The 19,157-nt window shown below is 48.6% G+C and overlaps 6 non-coding genes across 6 annotated transcripts; all 6 read left to right on the top strand.

The window, feature by feature from the left end:
• The first annotated feature begins 210 nt into the window (after positions 1 to 210).
• Positions 211 to 283, top strand: TRNAV-CAC (transfer RNA valine (anticodon CAC)). The gene has a single exon. It is a non-coding gene; the product is annotated as a tRNA-Val (tRNA).
• A 3,517-nt stretch (positions 284 to 3,800) lies between these two features.
• TRNAV-CAC (transfer RNA valine (anticodon CAC)) lies at positions 3,801 to 3,873 on the top strand. The gene has a single exon. It is a non-coding gene; the product is annotated as a tRNA-Val (tRNA).
• Positions 3,874 to 7,383: 3,510 nt separating this feature from the next.
• Positions 7,384 to 7,456, top strand: TRNAV-CAC (transfer RNA valine (anticodon CAC)). Its single transcript has one exon. It is a non-coding gene; the product is annotated as a tRNA-Val (tRNA).
• Positions 7,457 to 10,973: 3,517 nt separating this feature from the next.
• On the top strand, positions 10,974 to 11,046 carry TRNAV-CAC (transfer RNA valine (anticodon CAC)). Its single transcript has one exon. It is a non-coding gene; the product is annotated as a tRNA-Val (tRNA).
• Positions 11,047 to 14,546: 3,500 nt separating this feature from the next.
• Positions 14,547 to 14,619, top strand: TRNAV-CAC (transfer RNA valine (anticodon CAC)). Its single transcript has one exon. It is a non-coding gene; the product is annotated as a tRNA-Val (tRNA).
• A 3,517-nt stretch (positions 14,620 to 18,136) lies between these two features.
• Positions 18,137 to 18,209, top strand: TRNAV-CAC (transfer RNA valine (anticodon CAC)). Its single transcript has one exon. It is a non-coding gene; the product is annotated as a tRNA-Val (tRNA).
• Positions 18,210 to 19,157: the final 948 nt, after the last annotated feature.

Genomic DNA, 19,157 nt, shown 5'->3' with positions numbered 1-19,157 from the left:
CTCCTTCCTGGCATTTAGGCATCAGATATTTGTCTGTCTCTGCCCGCAGCTGTGGGATTTTTCAGGACGTCTGAGTGTATGCATGCTGGCTGACACCGCTGCAATTTTCACACTTACCCCTCGCATTCCGAGCAACTGCTGATAAAGTATAGAGGAAATCGTGCAAACATATGAGGGGAACTGTGCTCCTTCAGTCAAACCATCAAGCTTGTTTCTGTTGTGTAGTGGTTATCACGTTCGCCTCACACGCGAAAGGTCCCCGGTTCGAGACCGGGCAGAAACACTTGGCAGCAGCAGCTTTTGTGTTTGCTCCCTAAAACCTCAGTCTCTCTCAATGCACACTTAGACAGAAATGACCTTTAAAAACTTGTGACCTGTGTAAAACGTGCTTTACTATTGCAGGACGCTAAAAAGTTATCTGCATCCCTCGGTGGTCGTGCATGTGCATTGTTTCTTGTTTCTTGTTCTGTTTTTTTTTTTTTTTCTTGGCCATGTTATATTGTGGGGCCTTTAAAGCTGTGACTTTGATAGGAACATTGCAAGCGGCAAAATCAACAAGTGCAGACTGAAGAGTCCGACCTGCACACTGTTTTGGCTGTCAGGATGGCCGAGTGGTCTAAGGCGCCAGACTCAAGAGAGCTTGATCTTCAGTGAAGCTGAGCCTTCTGGTCTCTTCATGGAGGCGTGGGTTCAAATCCCACTTTTGACAGGTGTATTTTCTTCCCTTAAATCTTGCTCTGCTTGCAGAGCCAGCTCCTCACACCACTATCTTTGGAAGCTGCTGTGGCATGTGAGGAGAAATCCACCAACCCATCGGCTGGGCCCTCAATCAAAATTCTGTGTATTACTGGAAGGGACGTCTCAGGCACACCTTCTGTTAGAGCTGCACTTTATGACAGTAACTACCATGCTGGTTTCTACTTAAGCAGTTGATTCTATCGTTTGAAGTGAGGCTCTCCTGCCACCTTTTGGGCAAAGAAGACACTGCCCCTGCAACAACACAGGCAGACAAGCTCAAACTAGGTTTCTTGGTTAGGTGGGCGGAGCATATTGGCAATGGTGCCTCCTCGTGACTTGCAATTTACATGAAGAAGACAGAGAGGCAGCTGGGAGTAGGCAGTACCCATGAACCCCTGAACACTGTCTTGCGACTAGCACACAATTCTGAAATGAGGCGGGGGAAAGGAGGTGATTTCCCCATCAAGGGCCATTCCGGGAAATCAGCCACCCTGCGTCTCCCAGGTGAGTGTTTCAGGCCTATGAGCCACTAATATAAATCTCGCCTGATCGAGCCTCATCGAGCGCTGATCGAGCAAGTGTGCTTGAATCCAAGAGGCATGCTCCTCTGGCTCAAGAGCTAGCAGGCCCTTCAGTGCTTCTGGTTGGGAAGTCTAAGGTGCAAGGGTCCATGACTTGCAGCGGGTTACAACTACCAGAAAGGGTCTGCTTTTCACATCAGTGCCCTAGTTCAGCTCACTGGCACAGGGCATTTTGACTACCTCTTGCCTTGCTAGAGACAAACAAAAAATCCTTGACAGAAAACATCAATTGCTATGGCACGCTTAGAGAGAGAGAGCCTCCAAATGGCCCTGCTTTTCGGAAAGACGCTTCAGAAGATGTTTCAAATGATTATGCAGCGGCAGTCTAGTTGGTATAGGGGTATGATTCTCGCTTCGGGTGTGAGAGGACCTCGGTTCAAATCCCAGACAAACCCCTACCTTTATAGGTTCAGTCTGTGTTTTAAACAGGAGTATTTCTGCTTTTCACTCTTGTAAGATGTCATGTTGCAATGCAATACATGCTTTATACTGGCGTCGAGACGGTTCAGCATCATGAAGGTATGCGAGATTTCTTTGCAACTGCTTTTCTGTGCTGGAGCAGCAGTGCTCGTAGGAACATTAAATGCACAGTGCTTCTCCATGGTAATTTCGGGTCCAGTTCTGAAATCACCTCTTGGAATGAAAGTGATCCCAGTTCCTTTCTTCCAAGGGAAGAGATCGTGTTCCGGAAGGCTCAGCTTTGAGCGTCATGAACATTGGCCCTCATCCTTGCATCCCAGTCCAATGCATAGCCACATAAAGCAAGCAGGTGTGTCTGTTTCCATAGTGTGGTGGTTCCAGTACAATGCATAGCCACATGAAGCAAGCCGGCAAGTGTGTCTGTTTGTCTAGTGTAGTGGTTATCATGCGCACCTCACATGCGAAAGGTCCCTGGTTCGAGACGCTGGGCTTTTTCACAGTATTTGCATTTCCTGCCTCACCTGACAGGCAAGCTGAGATAAAAGAGACTGTGTCTATCCCTCACCATCGTGAGGTACTACGCTCCTGGGGCATCTGTCACAGCTCACCAAGAGGAGTTGCGCCAGCTTACGGCAGTCAGTTGCTCACTGTTTGACCTTTGCAATGAAGCCTGAGCCTACAGCATTCAAGCCAGCCAAGGAAGGAAGGTACGAGAGCGAAAATAGCTTTCCTGCCCTCACCAAGAACACACACCTTGAGCAAATAAAGTGCCAGACTTACAAGGTCCTATCGCCACCGGAGCATCACTTTTAGTGACGCCCCCGTGGCACTATGCACTGCGCGGTATTTACAAGATGGCGTTCAGCCACTTTTTGTGGCTTAACACCACCTTGTAAATACGGCCCCTTAGCACGCAGCGCGTTCCCTGGAAGGGGCGTGCAATGGGTGTTGTTGGGAGTGTGCCACAGCAACACCATAGCATTTTGATGCTGCTCCAGATTTAGGAGTTGGCGTAAATCTGCGTCAGCACCAAAATCCAACGCCATCCCAGGGGTGTCGTTAGAGTGGCGCACTGAGGAGAAATGTTTTCATTTCTCCTTGTTTTTGCTCTTTCTATGTGTGATGCATTCTGCAGCACACATAGAAGTAAGAGCAAATCACCATTGAAGATTTTTTTTTTGGGCAGGAAGGTGTCCCTTCCTGCACAAAAACAATTTCCCCCTCAACGCAGTCATCCTTGTACCATGGTGCAAGAACTGCTGCGTTGGCGCTCAGCAGCTAATTTAGAGCTGGCGCAGGGGGAAGCACAGGGGTGCGCTGTATTCTACTAAATACGGCGCTTCCCTGCATTTTGAAAATGACGGCGCGTGGGGCTTGCAAATTTGGCACAGCGTCGCGCTTAGTCATTTTCTTGTAAATCTGGGCCAAAATGTCTAAAGGATAGAGGCTTTTTATGTCATGTTCGATGAAGACCATGCAAATGACTCTAGTCGTACTGCAGAAGAGAGCACCATGTGCAGTTTCTTGCTTTGGGATGTAGTCTCCCACTCTCTGTCACCAACCCTCCGAGCAGGGTCGGAGCCGTTGCATTTCTGTGCCCAGGCTCGTTGGTCTAGGGGTATGATTCTCGCTTAGGGTGCGAGAGGTCCCAGGTTCAAATCCCGGACAAGCCCATTTTAGCGGAAAACAATCAAATCCTGCTCAAAATACACAACCCCTCAACATTTCTCATTCCACTCGAAGCATTGTTGCGCAAAACATATTTTTTGCCTCAGGCGAAAAATGGATTACAATGCCTTGGATTCCTTCCTGCTTGCTCTCAGTGCGCCCTGTGTGATGATTTCACAGGCTCTCCTTCCTGGCATTTAGGCATCAGATATTTGTCTGTCTCTGCCCGCAGCTGTGGGATTTTTCAGGACGTCTGAGTGTATGCATGCTGGCTGACACCGCTGCAATTTTCACACTTACCCCTCGCATTCCAAGCAACTGCTGATAAAGTATAGAGGAAATCGTGCAAACATATGAGGGGAACTGTGCTCCTTCAGTCAAACCAGCAAGCTTGTTTCTGTAGTGTAGTGGTTATCACGTTCGCCTCACACGCGAAAGGTCCCCGGTTCGAGACCGGGCAGAAACACTTGGCAGCAGCAGCTTTTGTGTTTGCTCCCTAAAACCTCAGGCTCTCTCAATGCACACTTAGACAGAAATGACCTTTAAAAACTTGTGACCTGTGTAAAACGTGCTTTACTATTGCAGGACGCTAAAAAGTTATCTGCATCCCTCGGTGGTCGTGCATGTGCATTGTTTCTTGTTCTGTTTTTTTTTTTTTTTCTTGGCCATGTTATATTGTGGGGCCTTTAAAGCTGTGACTTTGATAGGAACATTGCAAGCGGCAAAATCAACAAGTGCAGACTGAAGAGTCCGACCTGCACTCTGTTTTGGCTGTCAGGATGGCCGAGTGGTCTAAGGTGCCAGACTCAACAGAGCTTGATCTTCAGTGAAGCTGAGCCTTCTGGTCTCTTCATGGAGGCGTGGGTTCAAATCCCACTTCTGACAGGTGTATTTTCTTCCCTTAAATCTTGCTCTGCTTGCAGAGCCAGCTCCTCACACCACTATCTTTGGAAGCTGCTGTGGCATGTGAGGAGAAATCCACCAACCCATCGGCTGGGCCCTCAATCAAAATTCTGTGTATTACTGGAAGGGGCGTCTCAGGCACACCTTCTGTTAGAGCTGCACTTTATGACAGTAACTACCATGCTGGTTTCTACTTAAGCAGTTGATTCTATTGTTTGAAGTGAGGCTCTCCTGCCACCTTTTGGGCAAAGAAGACACTGCCCCTGCAACAACACAGGCAGACAAGCTCAAACTAGGTTTCTTGGTTAGGTGGGCGGAGCATATTGGCAATGGTGCCTCCTCGTGACTTGCAATTTACATGAAGAAGACAGAGAGGCAGCTGGGAATAGGCAGTACCCATGAACCCCTGAACACTGTCTTGCGACTAGCACACAATTCTGAAATGAGGCGGGGGAAAGGAGGTGATTTCCCCATCAAGGGCCATTCCGGGAAATCAGCCACCCTGCGTCTCCCAGGTGAGTGTTTCAGGCCTATGAGCCACTAATATAAATCTCGCCTGATCGAGCCTGATCGAGCGCTGATCGAGCAAGTGTGCTTGAATCCAAGAGGCATGCTCCTCTGGCTCAAGAGCTAGCAGGCCCTTCAGTGCTTCTGGTTGGGAAGTCTAAGGTGCAAGGGTCCATGACTTGCAGCGGGTTACAACTACCAGAAAGGGTCTGCTTTTCACATCAGTGCCCTAGTTCAGCTCACTGGCACAGGGCATTTTGACTACCTCTTGCCTTGCTAGAGACAAACAAAAAATCCTTGACAGAAAACATCAATTGCTATGGCACGCTTAGAGAGAGAGAGCCTCCAAATGGCCCTGCTTTTCGGAAAGACGCTTCAGAAGATGTTTCAAATGACTATGCAGCGGCAGTCTAGTTGGTATAGGGGTATGATTCTCGCTTCGGGTGTGAGAGGACCTCGGTTCAAATCCCAGACAAACCCCTACCTTTATAGGTTCAGTCTGTGTTTTAAACAGGAGTATTTATGCTTTTCACTCTTGTAAGATGTCATGTTGCAATGCAATACATGCTTTATACTGGCGTCGAGACGGTTCAGCATCATGAAGGTATGCGAGATTTCTTTGCAACTGCTTTTCTGTGCTGGAGCAGCAGTGCTCGTAGGAACATTAAATGCACAGTGCTTCTCCATGGTAATTTCGGGTCCAGTTCTGAAATCACCTCTTGGAATGAAAGTGATCCCAGTTCCTTTCTTCCAAGGGAAGAGATCGTGTTCCGGAAGGCTCAGCTTTGAGCGTCATGAACATTGGCCCTCATCCTTGCATCCCAGTCCAATGCATAGCCACATAAAGCAAGCAGGTGTGTCTGTTTCCATAGTGTGGTGGTTCCAGTACAATGCATAGCCACATGAAGCAAGCCGGCAAGTGTGTCTGTTTGTCTAGTGTAGTGGTTATCATGCGCACCTCACATGCGAAAGGTCCCTGGTTCGAGACGCTGGGCTTTTTCACAGTATTTGCATTTCCTGCCTCACCTGACAGGCAAGCTGAGATAAAAGAGACTGTGTCTATCCCTCACCATCGTGAGGTACTACGCTCCTGGGGCATCTGTCACAGCTCACCAAGAGGAGTTGCGCCAGCTTACGGCAGTCAGTTGCTCACTGTTTGACCTTTGCAATGAAGCCTGAGCCTACAGCATTCAAGCCAGCCAAGGAAGGAAGGTACGAGAGCGAAAATAGCTTTCCTGCCCTCACCAAGAACACACACCTTGAGCAAATAAAGTGCCAGACTTACAAGGCCCTATCGCCACCGGAGCATCACTTTTAGTGACGCCCCGGTGGCACTATGCACTGCGCGGTATTTACAAGATGGCGTTCAGCCACTTTTTGTGGCTTAACACCACCTTGTAAATACGGCCCCTTAGCACGCAGCGCGTTCCCTGGAAGGGGCGTGCAATGGGTGTTGTTGGGAGAGTGCCACAGCAACACCATAGCATTTTGATACTGCTCCAGATTTAGGAGTTGGCGTAAATCTGCGTCAGCACCAAAATCCAACGCCATCCCAGGGGTGTCGTTAGAGTGGCGCACTGAGGAGAAATGTTTTCATTTCTCCTTGTTTTTGCTCTTTCTATGTGTGATGCATTCTGCAGCACATATAGAAGTAAGAGCAAATCACCATTGAAGATTTTTTTTTTGGGCAGGAAGGTGTCCCTTCCTGCACAAAAACAATTTCCCCCTCAACGCAGTCATCCTTGTACCATGGTGCAAGAACGGCTGCGTTGGCGCTCAGCAGCTAATTTAGAGCTGGCGCAGGGGGAAGCACAGGGGTGCGCTGTATTCTACTAAATACGGCGCTTCCCTGCATTTTGAAAATGACGGCGCGTGGGGCTTGCAAATTTGGCACAGCGTCGCGCTTAGTCATTTTCTTGTAAATCTGGGCCAAAATGTCTTAAGGATAGAGGCTTTTTATGTCATGTTCGATGAAGACCATGCAAATGACTCTAGTCGTACTGCAGAAGAGAGCACCATGTGCAGTTTCTTGCTTTGGGATGTAGTCTCCCACTCTCTGTCACCAACCCTCCGAGCAGGGTCGGAGCCGTTGCATTTCTGTGCCCAGGCTCGTTGGTCTAGGGGTATGATTCTTGCTTAGGGTGCGAGAGGTCCCAGGTTCAAATCCCGGACAAGCCCATTTTAGCGGAAAACAATCAAATCCTGCTCAAAATACACAACCCCTCAACATTTCTCATTCCACTCGAAGCATTGTTGCGCAAAACATATTTTTTGCCTCAGGCGAAAAATGGATTACAATGCCTTGGCTTCCTTCCTGCTTGCTCTCAGTGCGCCCTGTGTGATGATTTCACAGGCTCTCCTTCCTGGCATTTAGGCATCAGATATTTGTCTGTCTCTGCCCGCAGCTGTGGGATTTTTCAGGACGTCTGAGTGTATGCATGCTGGCTGACACCGCTGCAATTTTCACACTTACCCCTCGCATTCCGAGCAACTGCTGATAAAGTATAGAGGAAATCGTGCAAACATATGAGGGGAACTGTGCTCCTTCAGTCAAACCAGCAAGCTTGTTTCTGTTGTGTAGTGGTTATCACGTTCGCCTCACACGCGAAAGGTCCCCGGTTCGAGACCGGGCAGAAACACTTGGCAGCAGCAGCTTTTGTGTTTGCTCCCTAAAACCTCAGTCTCTCTCAATGCACACTTAGACAGAAATGACCTTTAAAAACTTGTGACCAGTGTAAAACGTGCTTTACTATTGCAGGACGCTAAAAAGTTATCTGCATCCCTCGGTGGTCGTGCATGTGCATTGTTTCTTGTTTCTTGTTCTGTTTTTTTTTTTTTTTCTTGGCCATGTTATATTGTGGGGCCTTTAAAGCTGTGACTTTGATAGGAACATTGCAAGCGGCAAAATCAACAAGTGCAGACTGAAGAGTCCGACCTGCACACTGTTTTGGCTGTCAGGATGGCCGAGTGGTCTAAGGCGCCAGACTCAAGAGAGCTTGATCTTCAGTGAAGCTGAGCCTTCTGGTCTCTTCATGGAGGCGTGGGTTAAAATCCCACTTCTGACAGGTGTATTTTATTCCCTTAAATCTTGCTCTGCTTGCAGAGCCAGCTCCTCACACCACTATCTTTGGAAGCTGCTGTGGCATGTGAGGAGAAATCCACCAACCCATCGGCTGGGCCCTCAATCAAAATTCTGTGTATTACTGGAAGGGACGTCTCAGGCACACCTTCTGTTAGAGCTGCACTTTATGACAGTAACTACCATGCTGGTTTCTACTTAAGCAGTTGATTCTATCGTTTGAAGTGAGGCTCTCCTGCCACCTTTTGGGCAAAGAAGACACTGCCCCTGCAACAACACAGGCAGACAAGCTCAAACTAGGTTTCTTGGTTAGGTGGGCGGAGCATATTGGCAATGGTGCCTCCTCGTGACTTGCAATTTACATGAAGAAGACAGAGAGGCAGCTGGGAGTAGGCAGTACCCATGAACCCCTGAACACTGTCTTGCGACTAGCACACAATTCTGAAATGAGGCGGGGGAAAGGAGGTGATTTCCCCATCAAGGGCCATTCCGGGAAATCAGCCACCCTGCGTCTCCCAGGTGAGTGTTTCAGGCCTATGAGCCACTAATATAAATCTCACCTGATCGAGCCTCATCGAGCGCTGATCGAGCAAGTGTGCTTGAATCCAAGAGGCATGCTCCTCTGGCTCAAGAGCTAGCAGGCCCTTCAGTGCTTCTGGTTGGGAAGTCTAAGGTGCAAGGGTCCATGACTTGCAGCGGGTTACAACTACCAGAAAGGGTCTGCTTTTCACATCAGTGCCCTAGTTCAGCTCACTGGCACAGGGCATTTTGACTACCTCTTGCCTTGCTAGAGACAAACAAAAAATCCTTGACAGAAAACATCAATTGCTATGGCACGCTTAGAGAGAGAGAGCCTCCAAATGGCCCTGCTTTTCGGAAAGACGCTTCAGAAGATGTTTCAAATGATTATGCAGCGGCAGTCTAGTTGGTATAGGGGTATGATTCTCGCTTCGGGTGTGAGAGGACCTCGGTTCAAATCCCAGACAAACCCCTACCTTTATAGGTTCAGTCTGTGTTTTAAACAGGAGTATTTCTGCTTTTCACTCTTGTAAGATGTCATGTTGCAATGCAATACATGCTTTATACTGGCGTCGAGACGGTTCAGCATCATGAAGGTATGCGAGATTTCTTTGCAACTGCTTTTCTGTGCTGGAGCAGCAGTGCTCGTAGGAACATTAAATGCACAGTGCTTCTCCATGGTAATTTCGGGTCCAGTTCTGAAATCACCTCTTGGAATGAAAGTGATCCCAGTTCCTTTCTTCCAAGGGAAGAGATCGTGTTCCGGAAGGCTCAGCTTTGAGCGTCATGAACATTGGCCCTCATCCTTGCATCCCAGTCCAATGCATAGCCACATAAAGCAAGCAGGTGTGTCTGTTTCCATAGTGTGGTGGTTCCAGTACAATGCATAGCCACATGAAGCAAGCCGGCAAGTGTGTCTGTTTGTCTAGTGTAGTGGTTATCATGCGCACCTCACATGCGAAAGGTCCCTGGTTCGAGACGCTGGGCTTTTTCACAGTATTTGCATTTCATGCCTCACCTGACAGGCAAGCTGAGATAAAAGAGACTGTGTCTATCCCTCACCATCGTGAGGTACTACGCTCCTGGGGCATCTGTCACAGCTCACCAAGAGGAGTTGCGCCAGCTTACGGCAGTCAGTTGCTCACTGTTTGACCTTTGCAATGAAGCCTGAGCCAACAGCATTCAAGCCAGCCAAGGAAGGAAGGTACGAGAGCGAAAATAGCTTTCCTGCCCTCACCAAGAACACACACCTTGAGCAAATAAAGTGCCAGACTTACAAGGTCCTATCGCCACCGGAGCATCACTTTTAGTGACGCCCCCGTGGCACTATGCACTGCGCGGTATTTACAAGATGGCGTTCAGCCACTTTTTGTGGCTTAACACCACCTTGTAAATACGGCCCCTTAGCACGCAGCGCGTTCCCTGGAAGGGGCGTGCAATGGGTGTTGTTGGGAGTGTGCCACAGCAACACCATAGCATTTTGATGCTGCTCCAGATTTAGGAGTTGGCGTAAATCTGCGTCAGCACCAAAATCCAACGCCATCCCAGGGGTGTCGTTAGAGTGGCGCACTGAGGAGAAATGTTTTCATTTCTCCTTGTTTTTGCTCTTTCTATGTGTGATGCATTCTGCAGCACACATAGAAGTAAGAGCAAATCACCATTGAAGATTTTTTTTTTGGGCAGGAAGGTGTCCCTTCCTGCACAAAAACAATTTCCCCCTCAACGCAGTCATCCTTGTACCATGGTGCAAGAACTGCTGCGTTGGCGCTCAGCAGCTAATTTAGAGCTGGCGCAGGGGGAAGCACAGGGGTGCGCTGTATTCTACTAAATACGGCGCTTCCCTGCATTTTGAAAATGACGGCGCGTGGGGCTTGCAAATTTGGCACAGCGTCGCGCTTAGTCATTTTCTTGTAAATCTGGGCCAAAATGTCTAAAGGATAGAGGCTTTTTATGTCATGTTCGATGAAGACCATGCAAATGACTCTAGTCGTACTGCAGAAGAGAGCACCATGTGCAGTTTCTTGCTTTGGGATGTAGTCTCCCACTCTCTGTCACCAACCCTCCGAGCAGGGTCGGAGCCGTTGCATTTCTGTGCCCATGCTCGTTGGTCTAGGGGTATGATTCTCGCTAAGGGTGCGAGAGGTCCCAGGTTCAAATCCCGGACAAGCCCATTTTAGCGGAAAACAATCAAATCCTGCTCAAAATACACAACCCCTCAACATTTCTCATTCCACTCGAAGCATTGTTGCGCAAAACATATTTTTTGCCTCAGGCGAAAAATGGATTACAATGCCTTGGCTTCCTTCCTGCTTGCTCTCAGTGCGCCCTGTGTGATGATTTCACAGGCTCTCCTTCCTGGCATTTAGGCATCAGATATTTGTCTGTCTCTGCCCGCAGCTGTGGGATTTTTCAGGACGTCTGAGTGTATGCATGCTGGCTGACACCGCTGCAATTTTCACACTTACCCCTCGCATTCCAAGCAACTGCTGATAAAGTATAGAGGAAATCGTGCAAACATATGAGGGGAACTGTGCTCCTTCAGTCAAACCAGCAAGCTTGTTTCTGTAGTGTAGTGGTTATCACGTTCGCCTCACACGCGAAAGGTCCCCGGTTCGAGACCGGGCAGAAACACTTGGCAGCAGCAGCTTTTGTGTTTGCTCCCTAAAACCTCAGGCTCTCTCAATGCACACTTAGACAGAAATGACCTTTAAAAACTTGTGACCTGTGTAAAACGTGCTTTACTATTGCAGGACGCTAAAAAGTTATCTGCATCCCTCGGTGGTCGTGCATGTGCATTGTTTCTTGTTCTGTTTTTTTTTTTTTTTCTTGGCCATGTTATATTGTGGGGCCTTTAAAGCTGTGACTTTGATAGGAACATTGCAAGCGGCAAAATCAACAAGTGCAGACTGAAGAGTCCGACCTGCACACTGTTTTGGCTGTCAGGATGGCCGAGTGGTCTAAGGTGCCAGACTCAAGAGAGCTTGATCTTCAGTGAAGCTGAGCCTTCTGGTCTCTTCATGGAGGCGTGGGTTCAAATCCCACTTCTGACAGGTGTATTTTCTTCCCTTAAATCTTGCTCTGCTTGCAGAGCCAGCTCCTCACACCACTATCTTTGGAAGCTGCTGTGGCATGTGAGGAGAAATCCACCAACCCATCGGCTGGGCCCTCAATCAAAATTCTGTGTATTACTGGAAGGGGCGTCTCAGGCACACCTTCTGTTAGAGCTGCACTTTATGACAGTAACTACCATGCTGGTTTCTACTTAAGCAGTTGATTCTATTGTTTGAAGTGAGGCTCTCCTGCCACCTTTTGGGCAAAGAAGACACTGCCCCTGCAACAACACAGGCAGACAAGATCAAACTAGGTTTCTTGGTTAGGTGGGCGGAGCATATTGGCAATGGTGCCTCCTCGTGACTTGCAATTTACATGAAGAAGACAGAGAGGCAGCTGGGAGTAGGCAGTACCCATGAACCCCTGAACACTGTCTTGCGACTAGCACACAATTCTGAAATGAGGCGGGGGAAAGGAGGTGATTTCCCCATCAAGGGCCATTCCGGGAAATCAGCCACCCTGCGTCTCCCAGGTGAGTGTTTCAGGCCTATGAGCCACTAATATAAATCTCGCCTGATCGAGCGCTGATCGAGCAAGTGTGCTTGAATCCAAGAGGCATGCTCCTCTGGCTCAAGAGCTAGCAGGCCCTTCAGTGCTTCTGGTTGGGAAGTCTAAGGTGCAAGGGTCCATGACTTGCAGCGGGTTACAACTACCAGAAAGGGTCTGCTTTTCACATCAGTGCCCTAGTTCAGCTCACTGGCACAGGGCATTTTGACTACCTCTTGCCTTGCTAGAGACAAACAAAAAATCCTTGACAGAAAACATCAATTGCTATGGCACGCTTAGAGAGAGAGAGCCTCCAAATGGCCCTGCTTTTCGGAAAGACGCTTCAGAAGATGTTTCAAATGACTATGCAGCGGCAGTCTAGTTGGTATAGGGGTATGATTCTCGCTTCGGGTGTGAGAGGACCTCGGTTCAAATCCCAGACAAACCCCTACCTTTATAGGTTCAGTCTGTGTTTTAAACAGGAGTATTTATGCTTTTCACTCTTGTAAGATGTCATGTTGCAATGCAATACATGCTTTATACTGGCGTCGAGACGGTTCAGCATCATGAAGGTATGCGAGATTTCTTTGCAACTGCTTTTCTGTGCTGGAGCAGCAGTGCTCGTAGGAACATTAAATGCACAGTGCTTCTCCATGGTAATTTCGGGTCCAGTTCTGAAATCACCTCTTGGAATGAAAGTGATCCCAGTTCCTTTCTTCCAAGGGAAGAGATCGTGTTCCGGAAGGCTCAGCTTTGAGCGTCATGAACATTGGCCCTCATCCTTGCATCCCAGTCCAATGCATAGCCACATAAAGCAAGCAGGTGTGTCTGTTTCCATAGTGTGGTGGTTCCAGTACAATGCATAGCCACATGAAGCAAGCCGGCAAGTGTGTCTGTTTGTCTAGTGTAGTGGTTATCATGCGCACCTCACATGCGAAAGGTCCCTGGTTCGAGACGCTGGGCTTTTTCACAGTATTTGCATTTCCTGCCTCACCTGACAGGCAAGCTGAGATAAAAGAGACTGTGTCTATCCCTCACCATCGTGAGGTACTACGCTCCTGGGGCATCTGTCACAGCTCACCAAGAGGAGTTGCGCCAGCTTACGGCAGTCAGTTGCTCACTGTTTGACCTTTGCAATGAAGCCTGAGCCTACAGCATTCAAGCCAGCCAAGGAAGGAAGGTACGAGAGCGAAAATAGCTTTCCTGCCCTCACCAAGAACACACACCTTGAGCAAATAAAGTGCCAGACTTACAAGGCCCTATCGCCACCGGAGCATCACTTTTAGTGACGCCCCGGTGGCACTATGCACTGCGCGGTATTTACAAGATGGCGTTCAGCCACTTTTTGTGGCTTAACACCACCTTGTAAATACGGCCCCTTAGCACGCAGCGCGTTCCCTGGAAGGGGCGTGCAATGGGTGTTGTTGGGAGAGTGCCACAGCAACACCATAGCATTTTGATACTGCTCCAGATTTAGGAGTTGGCGTAAATCTGCGTCAGCACCAAAATCCAACGCCATCCCAGGGGTGTCGTTAGAGTGGCGCACTGAGGAGAAATGTTTTCATTTCTCCTTGTTTTTGCTCTTTCTATGTGTGATGCATTCTGCAGCACACATAGAAGTAAGAGCAAATCACCATTGAAGATTTTTTTTGGGGGCAGGAAGGTGTCCCTTCCTGCACAAAAACAATTTCCCCCTCAACGCAGTCATCCTTGTACCATGGTGCAAGAACGGCTGCGTTGGCGCTCAGCAGCTAATTTAGAGCTGGCGCAGGGGGAAGCACAGGGGTGCGCTGTATTCTACTAAATACGGCGCTTCCCTGCATTTTGAAAATGACGGCGCGTGGGGCTTGCAAATTTGGCACAGCGTCGCGCTTAGTCATTTTCTTGTAAATCTGGGCCAAAATGTCTAAAGGATAGAGGCTTTTTATGTCATGTTCGATGAAGACCATGCAAATGACTCTAGTCGTACTGCAGAAGAGAGCACCATGTGCAGTTTCTTGCTTTGGGATGTAGTCTCCCACTCTCTGTCACCAACCCTCCGAGCAGGGTCGGAGCCGTTGCATTTCTGTGCCCAGGCTCGTTGGTCTAGGGGTATGATTCTTGCTTAGGGTGCGAGAGGTCCCAGGTTCAAATCCCGGACAAGCCCATTTTAGCGGAAAACAATCAAATCCTGCTCAAAATACACAACCCCTCAACATTTCTCATTCCACTCGAAGCATTGTTGCGCAAAACATATTTTTTGCCTCAGGCGAAAAATGGATTACAATGCCTTGGCTTCCTTCCTGCTTGCTCTCAGTGCGCCCTGTGTGATGATTTCACAGGCTCTCCTTCCTGGCATTTAGGCATCAGATATTTGTCTGTCTCTGCCCGCAGCTGTGGGATTTTTCAGGACGTCTGAGTGTATGCATGCTGGCTGACACCGCTGCAATTTTCACACTTACCCCTCGCATTCCGAGCAACTGCTGATAAAGTATAGAGGAAATCGTGCAAACATATGAGGGGAACTGTGCTCCTTCAGTCAAACCAGCAAGCTTGTTTCTGTTGTGTAGTGGTTATCACGTTCGCCTCACACGCGAAAGGTCCCCGGTTCGAGACCGGGCAGAAACACTTGGCAGCAGCAGCTTTTGTGTTTGCTCCCTAAAACCTCAGTCTCTCTCAATGCACACTTAGACAGAAATGACCTTTAAAAACTTGTGACCAGTGTAAAACGTGCTTTACTATTGCAGGACGCTAAAAAGTTATCTGCATCCCTCGGTGGTCGTGCATGTGCATTGTTTCTTGTTTCTTGTTCTGTTTTTTTTTTTTTTTCTTGGCCATGTTATATTGTGGGGCCTTTAAAGCTGTGACTTTGATAGGAACATTGCAAGCGGCAAAATCAACAAGTGCAGACTGAAGAGTCCGACCTGCACACTGTTTTGGCTGTCAGGATGGCCGAGTGGTCTAAGGCGCCAGACTCAAGAGAGCTTGATCTTCAGTGAAGCTGAGCCTTCTGGTCTCTTCATGGAGGCGTGGGTTAAAATCCCACTTCTGACAGGTGTATTTTATTCCCTTAAATCTTGCTCTGCTTGCAGAGCCAGCTCCTCACACCACTATCTTTGGAAGCTGCTGTGGCATGTGAGGAGAAATCCACCAACCCATCGGCTGGGCCCTCAATCAAAATTCTGTGTATTACTGGAAGGGACGTCTCAGGCACACCTTCTGTTAGAGCTGCACTTTATGACAGTAACTACCATGCTGGTTTCTACTTAAGCAGTTGATTCTATCGTTTGAAGTGAGGCTCTCCTGCCACCTTTTGGGCAAAGAAGACACTGCCCCTGCAACAACACAGGCAGACAAGCTCAAACTAGGTTTCTTGGTTAGGTGGGCGGAGCATATTGGCAATGGTGCCTCCTCGTGACTTGCAATTTACATGAAGAAGACAGAGAGGCAGCTGGGAGTAGGCAGTACCCATGAACCCCTGAACACTGTCTTGCGACTAGCACACAATTCTGAAATGAGGCGGGGGAAAGGAGGTGATTTCCCCATCAAGGGCCATTCCGGGAAATCAGCCACCCTGCGTCTCCCAGGTGAGTGTTTCAGGCCTATGAGCCACTAATATAAATCTCACCTGATCGAGCCTCATCGAGCGCTGATCGAGCAAGTGTGCTTGAATCCAAGAGGCATGCTCCTCTGGCTCAAGAGCTAGCAGGCCCTTCAGTGCTTCTGGTTGGGAAGTCTAAGGTGCAAGGGTCCATGACTTGCAGCGGGTTACAACTACCAGAAAGGGTCTGCTTTTCACATCAGTGCCCTAGTTCAGCTCACTGGCACAGGGCATTTTGACTACCTCTTGCCTTGCTAGAGACAAACAAAAAATCCTTGACAGAAAACATCAATTGCTATGGCACGCTTAGAGAGAGAGAGCCTCCAAATGGCCCTGCTTTTCGGAAAGACGCTTCAGAAGATGTTTCAAATGATTATGCAGCGGCAGTCTAGTTGGTATAGGGGTATGATTCTCGCTTCGGGTGTGAGAGGACCTCGGTTCAAATCCCAGACAAACCCCTACCTTTATAGGTTCAGTCTGTGTTTTAAACAGGAGTATTTCTGCTTTTCACTCTTGTAAGATGTCATGTTGCAATGCAATACATGCTTTATACTGGCGTCGAGACGGTTCAGCATCATGAAGGTATGCGAGATTTCTTTGCAACTGCTTTTCTGTGCTGGAGCAGCAGTGCTCGTAGGAACATTAAATGCACAGTGCTTCTCCATGGTAATTTCGGGTCCAGTTCTGAAATCACCTCTTGGAATGAAAGTGATCCCAGTTCCTTTCTTCCAAGGGAAGAGATTGTGTTCCGGAAGGCTCAGCTTTGAGCGTCATGAACATTGGCCCTCATCCTTGCATCCCAGTCCAATGCATAGCCACATAAAGCAAGCAGGTGTGTCTGTTTCCATAGTGTGGTGGTTCCAGTACAATGCATAGCCACATGAAGCAAGCCGGCAAGTGTGTCTGTTTGTCTAGTGTAGTGGTTATCATGCGCACCTCACATGCGAAAGGTCCCTGGTTCGAGACGCTGGGCTTTTTCACAGTATTTGCATTTCATGCCTCACCTGACAGGCAAGCTGAGATAAAAGAGACTGTGTCTATCCCTCACCATCGTGAGGTACTACGCTCCTGGGGCATCTGTCACAGCTCACCAAGAGGAGTTGCGCCAGCTTACGGCAGTCAGTTGCTCACTGTTTGACCTTTGCAATGAAGCCTGAGCCAACAGCATTCAAGCCAGCCAAGGAAGGAAGGTACGAGAGCGAAAATAGCTTTCCTGCCCTCACCAAGAACACACACCTTGAGCAAATAAAGTGCCAGACTTACAAGGTCCTATCGCCACCGGAGCATCACTTTTAGTGACGCCCCCGTGGCACTATGCACTGCGCGGTATTTACAAGATGGCGTTCAGCCACTTTTTGTGGCTTAACACCACCTTGTAAATACGGCCCCTTAGCACGCAGCGCGTTCCCTGGAAGGGGCGTGCAATGGGTGTTGTTGGGAGTGTGCCACAGCAACACCATAGCATTTTGATGCTGCTCCAGATTTAGGAGTTGGCGTAAATCTGCGTCAGCACCAAAATCCAACGCCATCCCAGGGGTGTCGTTAGAGTGGCGCACTGAGGAGAAATGTTTTCATTTCTCCTTGTTTTTGCTCTTTCTATGTGTGATGCATTCTGCAGCACACATAGAAGTAAGAGCAAATCACCATTGAAGATTTTTTTTTTGGGCAGGAAGGTGTCCCTTCCTGCACAAAAACAATTTCCCCCTCAACGCAGTCATCCTTGTACCATGGTGCAAGAACTGCTGCGTTGGCGCTCAGCAGCTAATTTAGAGCTGGCGCAGGGGGAAGCACAGGGGTGCGCTGTATTCTACTAAATACGGCGCTTCCCTGCATTTTGAAAATGACGGCGCGTGGGGCTTGCAAATTTGGCACAGCGTCGCGCTTAGTCATTTTCTTGTAAATCTGGGCCAAAATGTCTAAAGGATAGAGGCTTTTTATGTCATGTTCGATGAAGACCATGCAAATGACTCTAGTCGTACTGCAGAAGAGAGCACCATGTGCAGTTTCTTGCTTTGGGATGTAGTCTCCCACTCTCTGTCACCAACCCTCCGAGCAGGGTCGGAGCCGTTGCATTTCTGTGCCCATGCTCGTTGGTCTAGGGGTATGATTCTCGCTAAGGGTGCGAGAGGTCCCAGGTTCAAATCCCGGACAAGCCCATTTTAGCGGAAAACAATCAAATCCTGCTCAAAATACACAACCCCTCAACATTTCTCATTCCACTCGAAGCATTGTTGCGCAAAACATATTTTTTGCCTCAGGCGAAAAATGGATTACAATGCCTTGGCTTCCTTCCTGCTTGCTCTCAGTGCGCCCTGTGTGATGATTTCACAGGCTCTCCTTCCTGGCATTTAGGCATCAGATATTTGTCTGTCTCTGCCCGCAGCTGTGGGATTTTTCAGGACGTCTGAGTGTATGCATGCTGGCTGACACCGCTGCAATTTTCACACTTACCCCTCGCATTCCAAGCAACTGCTGATAAAGTATAGAGGAAATCGTGCAAACATATGAGGGGAACTGTGCTCCTTCAGTCAAACCAGCAAGCTTGTTTCTGTAGTGTAGTGGTTATCACGTTCGCCTCACACGCGAAAGGTCCCCGGTTCGAGACCGGGCAGAAACACTTGGCAGCAGCAGCTTTTGTGTTTGCTCCCTAAAACCTCAGGCTCTCTCAATGCACACTTAGACAGAAATGACCTTTAAAAACTTGTGACCTGTGTAAAACGTGCTTTACTATTGCAGGACGCTAAAAAGTTATCTGCATCCCTCGGTGGTCGTGCATGTGCATTGTTTCTTGTTCTGTTTTTTTTTTTTTTTCTTGGCCATGTTATATTGTGGGGCCTTTAAAGCTGTGACTTTGATAGGAACATTGCAAGCGGCAAAATCAACAAGTGCAGACTGAAGAGTCCGACCTGCACACTGTTTTGGCTGTCAGGATGGCCGAGTGGTCTAAGGTGCCAGACTCAAGAGAGCTTGATCTTCAGTGAAGCTGAGCCTTCTGGTCTCTTCATGGAGGCGTGGGTTCAAATCCCACTTCTGACAGGTGTATTTTCTTCCCTTAAATCTTGCTCTGCTTGCAGAGCCAGCTCCTCACACCACTATCTTTGGAAGCTGCTGTGGCATGTGAGGAGAAATCCACCAACCCATCGGCTGGGCCCTCAATCAAAATTCTGTGTATTACTGGAAGGGGCGTCTCAGGCACACCTTCTGTTAGAGCTGCACTTTATGACAGTAACTACCATGCTGGTTTCTACTTAAGCAGTTGATTCTATTGTTTGAAGTGAGGCTCTCCTGCCACCTTTTGGGCAAAGAAGACACTGCCCCTGCAACAACACAGGCAGACAAGATCAAACTAGGTTTCTTGGTTAGGTGGGCGGAGCATATTGGCAATGGTGCCTCCTCGTGACTTGCAATTTACATGAAGAAGACAGAGAGGCAGCTGGGAGTAGGCAGTACCCATGAACCCCTGAACACTGTCTTGCGACTAGCACACAATTCTGAAATGAGGCGGGGGAAAGGAGGTGATTTCCCCATCAAGGGCCATTCCGGGAAATCAGCCACCCTGCGTCTC

This window comes from Pleurodeles waltl, chromosome 10 (assembly GCF_031143425.1).
Source record: "Pleurodeles waltl isolate 20211129_DDA chromosome 10, aPleWal1.hap1.20221129, whole genome shotgun sequence".
Taxonomy (NCBI): domain Eukaryota; kingdom Metazoa; phylum Chordata; class Amphibia; order Caudata; family Salamandridae; genus Pleurodeles; species Pleurodeles waltl.
This window is presented reverse-complemented; position numbering and strand designations above follow the sequence as displayed.